Raw genomic sequence first — 14,095 nt, forward strand, 5'->3', positions numbered from 1 at the left:
TGCCAGTCCTCCTCTTTTGGCCGAGGAAGACTGGCCCTGGGCTAACATCTGTGCCCATCTTCCTCCACTTTATATGGGACACCGCCACAGCATGGCTTGACAAGCGGTGCGTGGGTGCGCACCCGGGATCCGAACCCCAGGCCGCCACAGTGGAGCACGCGCACTTAACCGCTACGCCGCCGGGCCGGCCCCATCCATGCTTTTTTAGATGTAGAAAATTCTCTCATTTTAGAAGTTGCACCTTACAAATAAATTTTATTTGGGTTATTGATAGACATCGTGTGCTTTAGGAATAACATCTTTCATGTGTTTAGTGTGTCTTTTAATCTTAAAAATTGGAAATTATTTTGTTTGAGGTTTTTATGCCATTTAGGAAAAATGTCAAAAGCACAAATATTCAGTGACTGGAAATGTCTAAGTGCATGTGATTTGATTGCATTCTGCAAGTGTGTTTGTAAGCAAGATGTTTCAGACTCAGAACATGATTTTTTCAGTCAGTGTTGTAAAGTAAGTACCAAGCTAGCCTATAAAAATTAGCATGTACTTACACTAGCATTTCCCAGCGTGTTCCAGGAAAAGGATTCCATGAGCAAATAAGCTTTGCACATGCTATACACTTTATTCCCCTACTTCCTTGGAGATTTAATGCACATCATCTTATTAAAAGGTCTGAGACGTCCTATGTAAAGAACCTGTTTAAAATTTGTTTTAACCTAGCATTTTTCAAACATACTTCACCATAACCACCCCTACCCCCTTTCTCTCAAGTAGCATCCCCCACAGGGGTAGGGGAATAGGCTAGAGTCTTTAATGTCACATGAAAGTTGAACTTCCTAAAAGAGGAAGAGAACAGTTTACCATTAAAAGAAGACGTGGTAGCAATAACTGCATAGTATTTATGGGTTGTATATAATTTGCCAAACATAAGGCCTTAATTTTGGTAAGTTATGCAAGAAACTGTAAAATACATATTCAGGATAGATACAGGTGTGGTTGGTTATAAGCTGCTGTGGTTCAGTATTGATATGACTGTTGCTCAAAGACCTGCTACTCTAAGCAATTTTCCATAACGCCTTGTCCTCCCCAATAGCAATTGCATAACTGGTTGGCAAGAGCACATCTGTTGCTCATTGGGAAAATAAAAGAGCAGATAGCAAGTGACTCTGGTTTGTGGCTCACACCCCCAAGCCTTGGTTAGCTGTCCCAGCAGAGTGTTTGGGGGGAGGGGTGTTTGGCTCCTACACTTTAAATTTGGTTTTGACTCATCTAGTTTTTTATTTGAGGAATTATTTGGGGGAGGTAATGCTGAGAGTAGGTAACTGAGGGTGGTTTTGGCAAGTGTTTAGTCATGAGTTTATCTCAACTGCCCAACCTGAAATTTTTTTCCCTAAGCCTGCCAAGTGAGTATGCAGCATTTCAGTTCTATTACCAATGGGAATTATTGGAATTGGAAAAGAATGCCTATAAATTTTTGTTCTCTGTTTAATTCTTTTTGGATTGATGACTGAGTGTTGACTAGAAATAGAAGAGGATTATGCAGGCTCATCTTTTGCAGCTTAATATCATTTGACTTCACTTTTTAGGCAAAGGGGATTATAAGCAGCTTTGCAATATGCCTTGGTCTAATAAAATGGTTCAACCTGAAAAAGTGTTACCAGTAATAGACCTAACAAACGTAGAAAGAAGAAAGTTGTTAAACTCTTGTTTAGTTACACTCCCTGGTATCTGAAGTATCTCTTACATAAGCAACTAAAAAGGATATATTTTCATCTCCCTACATAAAAGAGACGCCCAAGTGAAAAACAAGCAAGCACTTTATTGCTTGGCACCATGCCAACTGAGAGATGTGGACATAAAACTTTTTCCCTGCCTTTAAAGCTTTTCAAATTTACATGTACATACAGAGCAGAGAGACTGCCTTGGGGGAACCAGGGAGGAGTAAGCAATACACTTACTCTCTCTAGCCATCCTGAGAAGGCCTTTCTGATAGGGAAGGCTGGGCTAATAATAATTAGCAAGACTTTGTTACTTAGCAGATTTTTATGCAGTTTCTCTGAAAAGCAAAGTAAGATCTCTGTAGTCACCTACCACCAAATTGTTACTTAGCAAGAAAGATCCCACAGAAATCAGAAATGTTAAATGATTTTTTTTAACAAAACCTAATCCAAAATGTTGGATTTCAGAAGTTGAACTTGAAGCAGATTTGTGGATTGTTGCCAATTAAGCTTCTGCTGCCATTTTAGTATCCCTAAATCAGTTTATTGGGAGAAAGGGGGTGGGGTGGGAGGGTCTGGGTAAAGACCATAATTATGGGAGTGCCACTCTAGATTGAAACTATCAGGAAGTGTGTTCTAGTCTAGCGCTAACTTTGAAAAACAAATTGGTCCGTGCTTCCCTAAGTGGGAGTGTCTTGAGTTTTTCATGTTAAATCACAATGTATAGGCCAATCTAGGAATCCTAAAAGCAGCCCTTGGGGAAAAACAAAAAAAAGGCCAGATTGTAAAGTGAATTGGACCCAGAATAGTATTCTCTCTCATTCTAAGCTTCAAGCATTGTTCTGTAGACCTAGAGTCATCTGGAATTTTATGTTCTCGATGAAGACACACAGATAGATGTAAAGTTGAGGGGAAAAGATGTTTGTTTTTGAGAACATTATTAAACGTTTATTAAGCATCAACTATAGGCCCAGGAATTTGCTGGGCAATGTGCATAAAAAGGTAAATAAAAGATGGTTCTTAGAAAAAGGTATGCGATTATTGTGACCAAAGTCAAAACATAAAAGAGAACAGAGGGTTCAGAATGTCTATTGCTTCCGTAAGATGTCTCACAGATACCAAACACCAGGTCCATAACTGAGCTCTTTGTTTTTCCTCCAACTATTCTCAATTGCTCTATCCCCCACCCAAAACGTTCTCCCCAAATCAACAACTTGGCACCATATTATTGCTCAATGTTGATTCCTGTCATTCTCTCATATATGCAAAAACAGTTCATTAGTAAACCTTTTTGACTCTACCTCCATGATTTATCTTAAATCTCTCCCCTTTTCCAATCTCTACCGCAGTATCCTATCCAAAAGCCACTATCATGCTTTACCTCAACTGTCAAACCTCCTAAGTGATTTCCCACGTCCGTTACATCCATTTCCAATCCACTTTCTATAACAGCAAGTGTTGCTGCCCTACTCAAAGCCCTTCTGTGATTTCTTTACCATCCTTAAGAATGAGTCCAGATTTCTTAGAATGGCTTACAAAACTGTGTGTACGGGCCCCTACCTACCTCTTCAACTCTTTTTCTACTACTCTCCTGCTTCATTATTATAGTCATACTTTCTTTTTTCAGTTTCTCCAATTCACTGTTTTTTCTGTTTTTTTAGGGCCTAGACACTAGCAAGTCCTTTTGCCTCAAATGCTCTTCATTAATTCTTCCTATGGCTTTTCTTCTCATTATTCAGGTTCAGACCTAAGTTCTCCAGAGGTGCCATTCCCTGCCCACCCTATCTAAAAAAGATATCTTTCCTATTATTCTCAGACTCTTGTTTCCTTATCTGGTTGGTTTCCTTGGTTGTTGCCTGACTTTCTCACTGAATAGGAAGCTCCATGAAAGCAGGAGCTCTTTTACTTACTCCAGTATTCTCAGAGCTTTGTATGGGCCACCTCAATAGAAGCCTCGATAAATGTTTGTTGAATGAAGAAAAGGAAGATAATTATTCGTAATATGATTTACCTTTCCTTCCTATTACCTTTTTGGATCTTCATATACTTACTGTTTGAATATTAGAGCTGGAAGGGATTTTAGAAATCAACTAGTCTAATGTCCTTGTTTTTTCAGAGAAGTCAATCCAGACAGAGAGAAGGCAAGATTACCCAACTGGGGGCCCGCCCCGTGGCTTAGCAGTTAAGTGCGCGCGCTCTGCTACTGGCAGCCCGGGTTCAGATCCTGGGCGCGCACCGACGCACTGCTTGTCCGGCCATGCTGAGGCCGCGTCCCACGTACAGCAACTAGAAGGATGTGCAACTATGACATACAACTATCTACCGGGGCTTTGGGGGAAAAAAATGGAGGAGGATTGACAATAGATGTTAGCTCAGAGCCGGTCTTCCTCAGCAAAAAGAGAAGGATTAGCACGGATGTTAGCTCAGGACTGATCTTCCTCACAAAAAAAAAAAAAAAGATTACCCAACTGGTTTTTGGTAGAGAAGAGACTAGAATCTAGTTTCTCTGACTCCTTATTTTCACAATAAATCTCTCCTTGGCTTGAACAGCTGTGGCTCTGTCTTTGCTTGGTGGTTGTATTTTTTCAGAGTGGAGGGAGTTAAGAATTAACTCATTATTCAGGATCATCTGAAAATGAGTTCTTCCACTCAAGTAAAATTTCTCAAAACTGAGCCCTAATACCAAAACTCCGACTTGAAGCATTTTGGAAGTAAATCTCGCTAAAGAATGGTGCCTTTTCGAATACTCACAAACCAAGGATCCCAGACATAATCTTTACTTATTGACTCCAGTTTGTTCTTATGAACATTGATTATTGTACTATCTGAAATAGAACCTTGCCCTCAAGAGCTATTGAAGGAATTCTTCCCAAACCTTAACATGCTGATCTTTTTCAAAAGTAAGACATCTGAGAGTAGTTACCAGCTTCTGGATGTGGGCTTTGTGACTGTCTTCCTTGATGCCAAGAGGCTTGTTTTCATTTCCAGCTTCTTGTCTTTATTTCTGGCTATAATTGCCAAAAACCTCACACCAGGATGAAGGGGTTATTACTGTAATGTAGTACTCCTTGAACTGCGCCCAGCCCTACCTGTTTTAGGAAGCTCTTCAACACTTTTTTTTTTTTCTTGAGGAAGATTGGCCCTGGGCTAACGTGCCCAGGATCCGAACCTGCGAACCCTGGGGCACTGAAGCGGAGCATGCGAACTTGACTGCTACACGACTGGGCCAGCCCCTCTTCAACATTTTTGAAAAGACATCAGTTGTCTGGTTCTGTGGTCCAACTAGAACATGAGTGAAAAAAGTTCCATGAATTTTGAGAAGCAGACTTTGGATATTTTGAGCTTTCTTTTCTGCCCCAATTCCAGAAAATTATATTATATATGTTGATGAGATTCTCCTGAAGAATTAAAATGGAGGGCCATACTTTACCTTATTCTTCTTTTAGATATTTTTCTGGATTAGTTATGTAAATACAAGTGAGTAAAAATGTGATGACTTCTCAATTATTTTAAATGATAAAAAGATCCATTAGCTGGATTTACGTATAGTCAGAGGGTGTTGATAGACCAATAAAAGATATATTTGGAACATATCTTAAATATTTCAGACAGTCTACTAAGTATATTACATGAATTAACTCATTTATTTATTTATTTTTTAAAAGACTTCTCTTTTATTTATTTATTTATTCATTTATTTTTATTATTTTTGTGTGTGTGTGTGTGAGGGAGATCAGCCCTGAGCTAACATCCGTGCTAATCCTCCTCTTTTTGCTGAGGAAGGCCAGCTCTGAGCTAACATCTATTGCCAATCCTCCTCCTTTTTTTTTCCTTCCCCAAAGCTCCAGTAGATAGTTGTATGTCATAGTTGCACATCCTTCTAGTTGCTGTATGTGGGACACGGCCTCAGCATGGCCAGAGAAGCGGTGCGTTGGTGAGCGCCCAGGATCCGAACCTGGGCCGCCAGTAGTGGAGCGCGCGCACTTAACTGCTAAGCCACCGGGCCGGCCCATGAATTAACTCATTTAATCCTCAAAACAAGAGGGCTAACATGACAAAGTCTTCATTAGATTTAGGGTCACCTTGATTGTGGTGGCCTTGATGAGAATCTACTTCATTGGCCTTGTGAAGGTAGAAGCCATATTTCAGGGGCTGAGGAATGAGTGGAAGGTGTGGAAATGGATACTGCATGTGTAGGCAGATTATTCAAGAGGTTTAGCTGTGAGAGGGAAGATGGAGATAGAACAATAGATGAGATGGGGCAAATATTTGTATGTTTATAGTTATATTTTAGAAATTTTGTAGTATAGACTTAGGAGATAGGAAAAGAAGTTTCACCTTTTGTATATTGGTATGAATGCACACATTACTAGATAAAGTTTAAAAATTAATCACCAGCTGGGCCGGCCCCATGGCTTAGTGGTTAAGCGCGCGCGCTCCGCTGCTGGTTGCCTGGGTTCGGATCCCGGGGGCGCACTGACGCACCGCTTCTCTGGCCATGCTGAGGCCGTGTCCCACATACAGCAACTAGAAGGATGCGCAGCTATGACATGCAACTATCTACTGGGGCTTTGGGGGGAAAAAAATTCATCACCAGCAATAACAGTTTGAAAAGAGACCAATGACAGTACCTAATCAATAACCATGCCTTACTGTTCTTTGAAGTAGCTACCTCCTTATCTGTGCACATTATAATGTACACACAATATTTATGAAGCATCTCCTTGTGGCATCTTCTCAGCCTGTTTTTTTAATGCAATGCCTAAAGCACATCATTGTTTTCCATAGTGTAGGTTTATGAGATCTATATTAATATTTTCCATTATTTTCATGTCATTTGCCTTCAAAAGATCATCTATTTTTAAACCATTAATTAGTTTCTAAACAGATGGCACAACAACTAAGAAATCTTTTTAGAGTCAGAGGCTTTGGTATATATTAAGTTAGAACCCCAAACTTGATGGTTCTTTGTTCACACATCTTATTAACAAAAGTTATTGCATCCAAAATTTAGTTATAACAAAAATTAAAATATCCACTGATGGCAAAAGGAAAAAAGGCTACTGAGAAAAACGTTTAAAATTACCACCCCCTATTTTTGGTTAAATGAAATTTTGGAGAGTAAAAAGTGGCAAGTCTTAGAGAAAAGGGATAGTCTAATGCCCCAAAACAAAACACTTGAGCACAGAGCTGACAGCTCGGAGCTAATTTTAGAACTCAACAGTCAAAGCAAAGTTTTTCAAAAGGATATCTGAGAAAAAGCAGATCTTTAAAGTTTACATTCTTTTGTTTAAACTCAATGTGTACAAAACTAAACTCATAAAATTTCCCTACCAAACAATGCCATAATCATGGAGCAGTATCTTCCTGTCACCCATGCTGTGCACAGGCATCTTTGATGCCCTCCTTGCCCTCATTCTTACATCTTGTAAATTACTAAGCTCTGTCAATATTACCTTCAAAATAACGCTGGACTCTGTCCTTTTCTCGCTTCACTGTAACTGTTCTCACTCTGACCCTTTATTAACCACCCCCCAACTAGTCTCATTCCTTCAGTCCCTCCTCTCTCATCTTTGCTAATCTACAGCCATCCTATTCCTGGATGTTAATTTCCTTTTAAAACAAATGTAACCATACATGAAAATACTCCTTGTTTAGAAGCTCCTGGCTTCCTACAGCCTGCAGGATAAAATTGAGGCTCTTGCTCTCAGGTCCTTTATGCTCTGGCCCTGATCCAGCCATATTCCTACCCTCCAAATGTCCCCTGGGTTTGGGTGAAACTAGACTACTTTTTTCACTAACATAGCTCTCGCTTTCTTACCTTCTTTTCTCTCTCAACCCTCCGTCATTCTCATCTTTTCCATTCTTTTAGGTCCAGTTCCACCTCCTTCTTTAAGCTTTTTTGTATGTACTGTTTTTTTCTTTTGAATCCCTATTACATTATGCTTATTTCTTCCTTATCATGTTCTGCTCTGTGTTATAATTATTTGTGTATCTGTCTTCTCTTCCCTGGACTAATCACATTTCTTATATTTTCTGACATATAGGAAGGTGCATGACAAATGTTTAATTATTCTTGAGTCTGGAGGTATATTGACTAGTGAAGCGTTAGTATGTGATCCGATCTGTAATGATGGAACCCTTGTATCAATTTACAGCTGGATGTGGGTGGAGGGATCAAGGAGAAAGTTTGCATAGATACCAGTGCCTTGGACCTGTTTCTCTACTGGACATAAGAAAACATTACAGTAGCATGGCTCTTCCTTCCTCTCTTCTCTAGATCTAGGCACCAAGCAAACTTGCTGGATTGCCAAGGTATTATCCATATGCGGATTCCAACAGATGGGATTTGGGCTATCACAGACACATCTATTCAGTGTAAATTGAGCTGAGTTTATCCACTCTGTGCAAGGCCTTAGCTATCCAAAGGAGATAGGGATTAGTGATAAGATGGTCCCTCTCTCAGAGGACTCCATGGAGTAGGTTTGGGTTGAACAGCTGTCTGCATCCAAATGCTGGTTAGCAGAAAAACACAATGATATTTTATATTTTTCAGTGACATGTGGGTCCATGGAGACAAAAATGTTAATTTCAGCAGATGTGTTGACTTTACTCAGGGAAAAGGTGTCAGAACACTGTGCCATCACCAAAAATAACTTCTTGAAGGCACTGGGTGCCTGGATGTAGAAAGGTTAAAAATAAAAACAAAAACATTCTTACATGCTTTTCAAATGGTGGTAAAATATGCTGTGCTTTACACAGGGACTTTTTTCAGGGTGCTTATTTATTATCAGGATAGTTTCTTGCATAACCCAAATGATAAACATCTCTGCCAAGTTTTCACAAGTTCCCAGGGATTTTTCATCTACCTCTTTCCTTTCAAGCTATTTAATGATATGGGAAGACTTGTTTAACAGCATTTTGTTATCCACATGCGTCTTAATCCAGTTTTGAAGAGAGTTTGTTTTTGGCTGCTTTTCAATTCCAAGAGAACAAATTAAGTAAGGTAGGTGAGTGAGTAGCTGGTTGGCAGCCGGGTTTCAGAATAGCTTTGTTCTTAATCTGGTTTGCTTCAAAAATACCTTACTCCAATTTCCTTTTTAGATTCAAAAAGCAAAAATAAAGTTTTGCTAAATATTGTGAAAGTAAGGAAGAAGTTATAAAAATATGAAATAGGTGAATTTGTGGATATGGAATCACAATGCACTATTGGAAACAGATGATGCTTTTTTATTATTACACAAAATGGCAGAAATAGCACCACCATGGTACTACATGTATTAGGTTTTGCTGAGATTGAAATCACTTTCCCTGAAAAGTAACAAATCCAGTGAAAGCTTGAGATGACATAGGTCATTCCTAAGATGCCTCCAATACTAGCATGAGGTCCTCTGTTGTTGGCAACCCAACCAAACTTGGGTTGTTATCAATATTGGCAAAGTCTGTGCCTTGGTTTATCAGCTAACCTAACAATTGATTTCTAACTTTCATCCTTATCCGTTGTGTAACATCAGTGTTGATTTTTTTTTAATTTATCAAATTCTTGAAGCATTGTATAAAGAATGTTCTATAGACACAGACTATTACAGATATCTTAGAAAATCAGAGAGCGTCTTTCGTAGAAGCTATGTATATGAAGAGTCTTTTGGTGCAAGTGACAAAAACCAAATTCTTAAGCGAAATAGGAATTTATGGCTCCCATAACTGTAAAGTCCAAAGATAGATCTGACTTCAGATATGGCTGGACTCTCGGCAGGGCTGTCTCCACCTTTGACTGCTTCTCTCTGCGTTGGCCTCATTCTGTCCACTTGGTGGTAGAGTTGTCTGCTGGTATCTGGTCTATATCTTCCTTAGAGGCTTGTGATGCCAGAGAGAGTGCATCCTTCCCCTACAGTTTGGCAAAAATCCTAAGGAGGACTCTGATTTGGCCCAGGCTGGGTCTTGTGCTGCTCCTTCCTTCAACAATCACTGTATGTGTACGTTGGAGAGAGGGGGCAGGGATGGAGATGGCAGAGCGAGGATGGAGGACTCCAGGCAGACTTGAATAGCACCTTCACTCCTCACCAGGACTACACGGACCAAGAATCACTAAGGAAGAGGCAGGGCTGCTCCCCTAACAGAAGGAACAATGGGCAGATAAAGCCCTTCAATGTGCTTATTCAAGCCCTTTATATTTAAGCATTTTAGTATTATTCAGAACTTTGGGGGAGGCTAATTTCATTTATTGTCTGAATTCTACAACACTTTATAAGGAATACACATTTAGGGGGCCAGCCCAGTGGCGTAGAGGTTAAGTGCACGCTCTCTGCTGCTGTAGCCCAGGGTTCACAGGTTCGGATCCTGGGTGCGGACACACACCACTTGTCAAGTCATGCTGTGGCAGCGTCCCATATAAAGTAGAGGAAGATGGGCACAGATGTTAGCCCAGGACCAATCTTCCTCAGCAAAAAATGGGAGGATTGGCATAGGATGTTAGCTCAGGGCTAATCTTGCTCACAAAAAAATAAAAAGAAAAAGAAATACACATTTAGTTTTTCAGTTTAAAAATGTTTTTTCTTTATATGTAAATTTTCTGTTTAAAAAATAAATTAGAGGGGCTGGCCCCATGGCCTAGTGGTTAATTTCGGCATGCTACACTTCGGCAGCCCGGGTTTGGTTCCCGGGCGCGGACACACACCACTTGTAGGCGGCCATGCTGTGGTGGGAACCCACATACAAAATAGAGGAAGATTGGCAACAGATGTTAGCTCAGGGAAAATCTTCCTCAGCAAAAAAAATAAATAAAATAAAATAAATTATAGATTCTGAATTAGAGAAGTCCACATTAACGAACTCAATTGGTTGTACAACTCAGTAACTAATAGTAATAATGGCTAACATTTATTGAGCACTTTTGTTCTAGAAATTACTCTAAGGGTTATATATGTAATATCTCATTTAATCTTCAAAACAACCCTAATATGGTAGGTACTATTATTACCACTATTTTACAAATGAGGAAATTGAAGCACTGAGAAATTAATGAACCTATCCAAGGCCACATAGTAAAAATCATCCAAGATTCCAACCCAGGCAGCCTCCAGAGCCCATGCTCTTCTTAACAGACGGGCCATATTGCTGCCTAAGTCCATATTACACCTCCTTCGTGTACTATTTGTGTTGCTCTTTGCATATTTTTGCTTCCATTATCTTCTTACCAGAGGCATAATAAAATCCATGCTCTCTGCCATGGCCTGCAAGGCTGTGCGTGACCTGGCCCCTTCCCATCTCTCCAGCATCCTCCACAACTCTCTCCCCTTGCTCACTCCTTGCTATTCCTCAGATATGAACCCCAAGTTCATTCTGACCTCAGGAACTTAACAAATTCTGTTACCTCTGTCTGGATGGCCTTTTCCCCAGATTACTGTCTAGCTTGCTCTCTTTTTATTCAAGTCTCTGTCCAGTGTCACCTCCTCCCTGGACACTCTGTAACCACTGTACTGTTTTTTTTTCTTCATAGTGTTTATCACTCTTGAAATTATCTACCTGTCTGTTCTTGTTTTTGTCAGTCTCCCTTCCCACCAGAATGCCAGCTCCACGAGGGGCGAGGATTTTGTCTGTTTTGCTCAAGATGTGTCCCGTGTCCAGAGCAGTGCCAGGCACACATAGTAGGTGCTCTGTATTTATTGAGGCAATAAATTTAGTTTCTCCTGAGTCTTTGAGGTAGACAAGGCAGAAAATATTATATCCTTTTTATAGTTGAGAAGATCTCAGAAAGATGAAATAAACACCTCAAATGTATTGGCTAATAAGCGGTTGGGACTAAAGAGAGACTAAAGTCCCTACCTCTGCACTCTCAGGTCTGGGCAGTTTTCACGTGCCACTACGGTCTGCCTGATGTCATCTGTTTTTCTCTTCTTTGCCTTCAAAGTGGTTACAAAACATTTCTGAAATTACCATCTGCATCTCTCATCACAGCAGCCAAACCACAGCTCAGATTGAGACAGTTTGAGAATTCTTAAGTCAGTAGCGCTAACTTTTGCTGTTTCTTGACGCGAATTTTCTATGGCTAAAACTGTGAAATATTTATAAATCTGTGTCCTTTTCTCCATCTTCTATTCCATATGTGGTCGGAATATTTAACTAAACCCAAATCTTTGCTTAATTTGAATGAATTAATTCATTTATTCAATGTGGGTTTGAATTTCACTCTTCTATTTACTGGCATAAGTCATTTAATCTCTCTGGGCCGCAGTTTCCTCATTCAATACATGAGGATATAATAGGACCTGTTCTGATGATTAAATGAGATGATGCAAAGTGCCTGACACATAGTAATGGCTCTATAAACAGTAGTTAGGAACTGCGTTGCTGTGTTCTATGCACTCATTGATGTGAGACTACAACAATGGACAAGCCAAATCTGAGCCCTTCTTCCTCAGAACTTTTAGTCTAACAGGGAATAAATACAACATATGTCAAATACTCTAAAGGTGGAGGAGGGAGTATCAACCTTAGAGTTATCCTTGACTCCTCTTCTTTTCTCACACCCCGTATCCAGTTCATCAGCAAATCGTATCAGCTTTCCCATCACAAAACATCCAGAATTTGACCACATCTCACACCTCTGCTGCTGGCACCCTGGCCCAGCCTTGACCAGCTCTCACCTGGATTACTCTAATAGCCTCCTACCTGGTTTCCCTGCTCCCACCTTGTCCCATACAGTTTATTCCCCACAGAGCACCCAGGGTGATCCTGGTAAAACTTAAGTCAGGTCATTTGTTGTGGGCAGAACAATGCCCTCCACAAACAATGTCCATGTCCTAATCCCTGGAACCTATGAACATGCTACTTTACATGACCAAAGGACTCTGCAGATGTGATTAAGGACCTTGAGATGTGGAGATTATTCTGGTAGGCCCAACCTAATCATGTGAATCCTTAAAAGTGGATAAACTTCCCTGGCTGTGGTCAGAGGGAGATGTGACTACAGAAGAATGGTCACAGAAATGTACATCTCCGGCTTTGAAGATGGAGGGAGAGGGCCTCTAGAACCTGGAAAATGCAAGGAAACAGTTTATCCCCTAGAGCCTCCACAAGGTACGCAGCCCTGCCAACACCTTGATATTAGCTGAGTGAGACCTGTGTCTAGCTCCTGACCTCCAGAACTGCTAGATAATAAATGTGGTGTTGTAAGCCACTAAACTTGTGGTAATTTGTTACAGCAGGAAAGGAAAACTAATATATCACTCTTCTTCTCAGAACCCTCCAGTGGCTCCCCATCTCACAGTGAGACAAAGTGACCCGAAGGGCCCCACGCCATCTGGCCCCTATCCATCTCCGACCTCACCTTCTGCTCCAGCCACACTGGCCTCCTTACTGTTCCATGAACCTCCAAGCACTGTCTCCACTCAGGGTCTTTGCTCTGCCTGTTTTCTCTTTACGGACTGTTCCTCCTCCAAAGATCCACATGGCTGTCTCTTACTTCCTTTGATCTCTGCTGAGACGTCACCTCCTCAATGAGCCCTTCCTTAACCTCCCGATATAAAACAGGCGCATGCCCCTTGTCCTGTGCACACCCTATCAACATGACTGCTTTATTTTTCTCATTAACACTTATCACCACCTGACATATTACTTAATTGTTTGTTATTATCTCCCCCAACCTCTTTCTGGAAAATATGAGCTCATAAGGGCAAGGACTTGGTCACTTTTGCTACTCTATCTCCCCGCATGGAATAAGTGCTCAGTAAATGTTTATCATCTATCAAACGAATTGAGTGACTGAATGAGGGGGAGAGAGGAGAAAGAAGGGAAAGAGAGAGCTATGGGAACACAGAGTGGACATCTGAGGTAGTGTAAAGGAATGAGGAAGACCTAAAGTGAAGCTTAGGTAAGACTGAACCAGTGCAGGAGGTGACTCATTTTAGACGTAGAACAGCCCGTGTGAGGTCACGTAACTGGTCAGGAGGCTGGAGCACACAGGGGCAGCATCATGAACTTGGAGGCTATTTTAAGCAGTTGGATTCTCTATTAACCGCTGAGGGAAGCATGGCACAGCGGCCAAGAGTGCTGACTCTGGACTAGATGCTACTTTAGTTCAAATCCTAGCCCTGCCTCTTACTAGCTGTGGGTCTTTGAGCTGGTTACTCATCATCTTTGTAAGATACATGTGATAACATCCCGAACTTCTAGAGCAATTGTGAAGAATAAATGAGTGAAACATATGTGAAGTGTTTAGAAGAGGGCCTGGCACATTGTAAACATGCTGTGAATGTTAGCTATTATTATTGCTGGCAACCGAGGGCCACTGAAGAGTTTTATGCAAAGGACTGGCATGATAGGACTTATGTTTTAAAAGCTTTGCTATGGCTATGTATGCGTGTATGGAGAATGATGAG

Source organism: Ceratotherium simum, chromosome 15 (genome assembly GCF_057802395.1).
Source record: "Ceratotherium simum simum isolate JZ-2026a chromosome 15, ASM5780239v1, whole genome shotgun sequence".
Classification (NCBI taxonomy): Eukaryota; Metazoa; Chordata; class Mammalia; order Perissodactyla; family Rhinocerotidae; genus Ceratotherium; species Ceratotherium simum.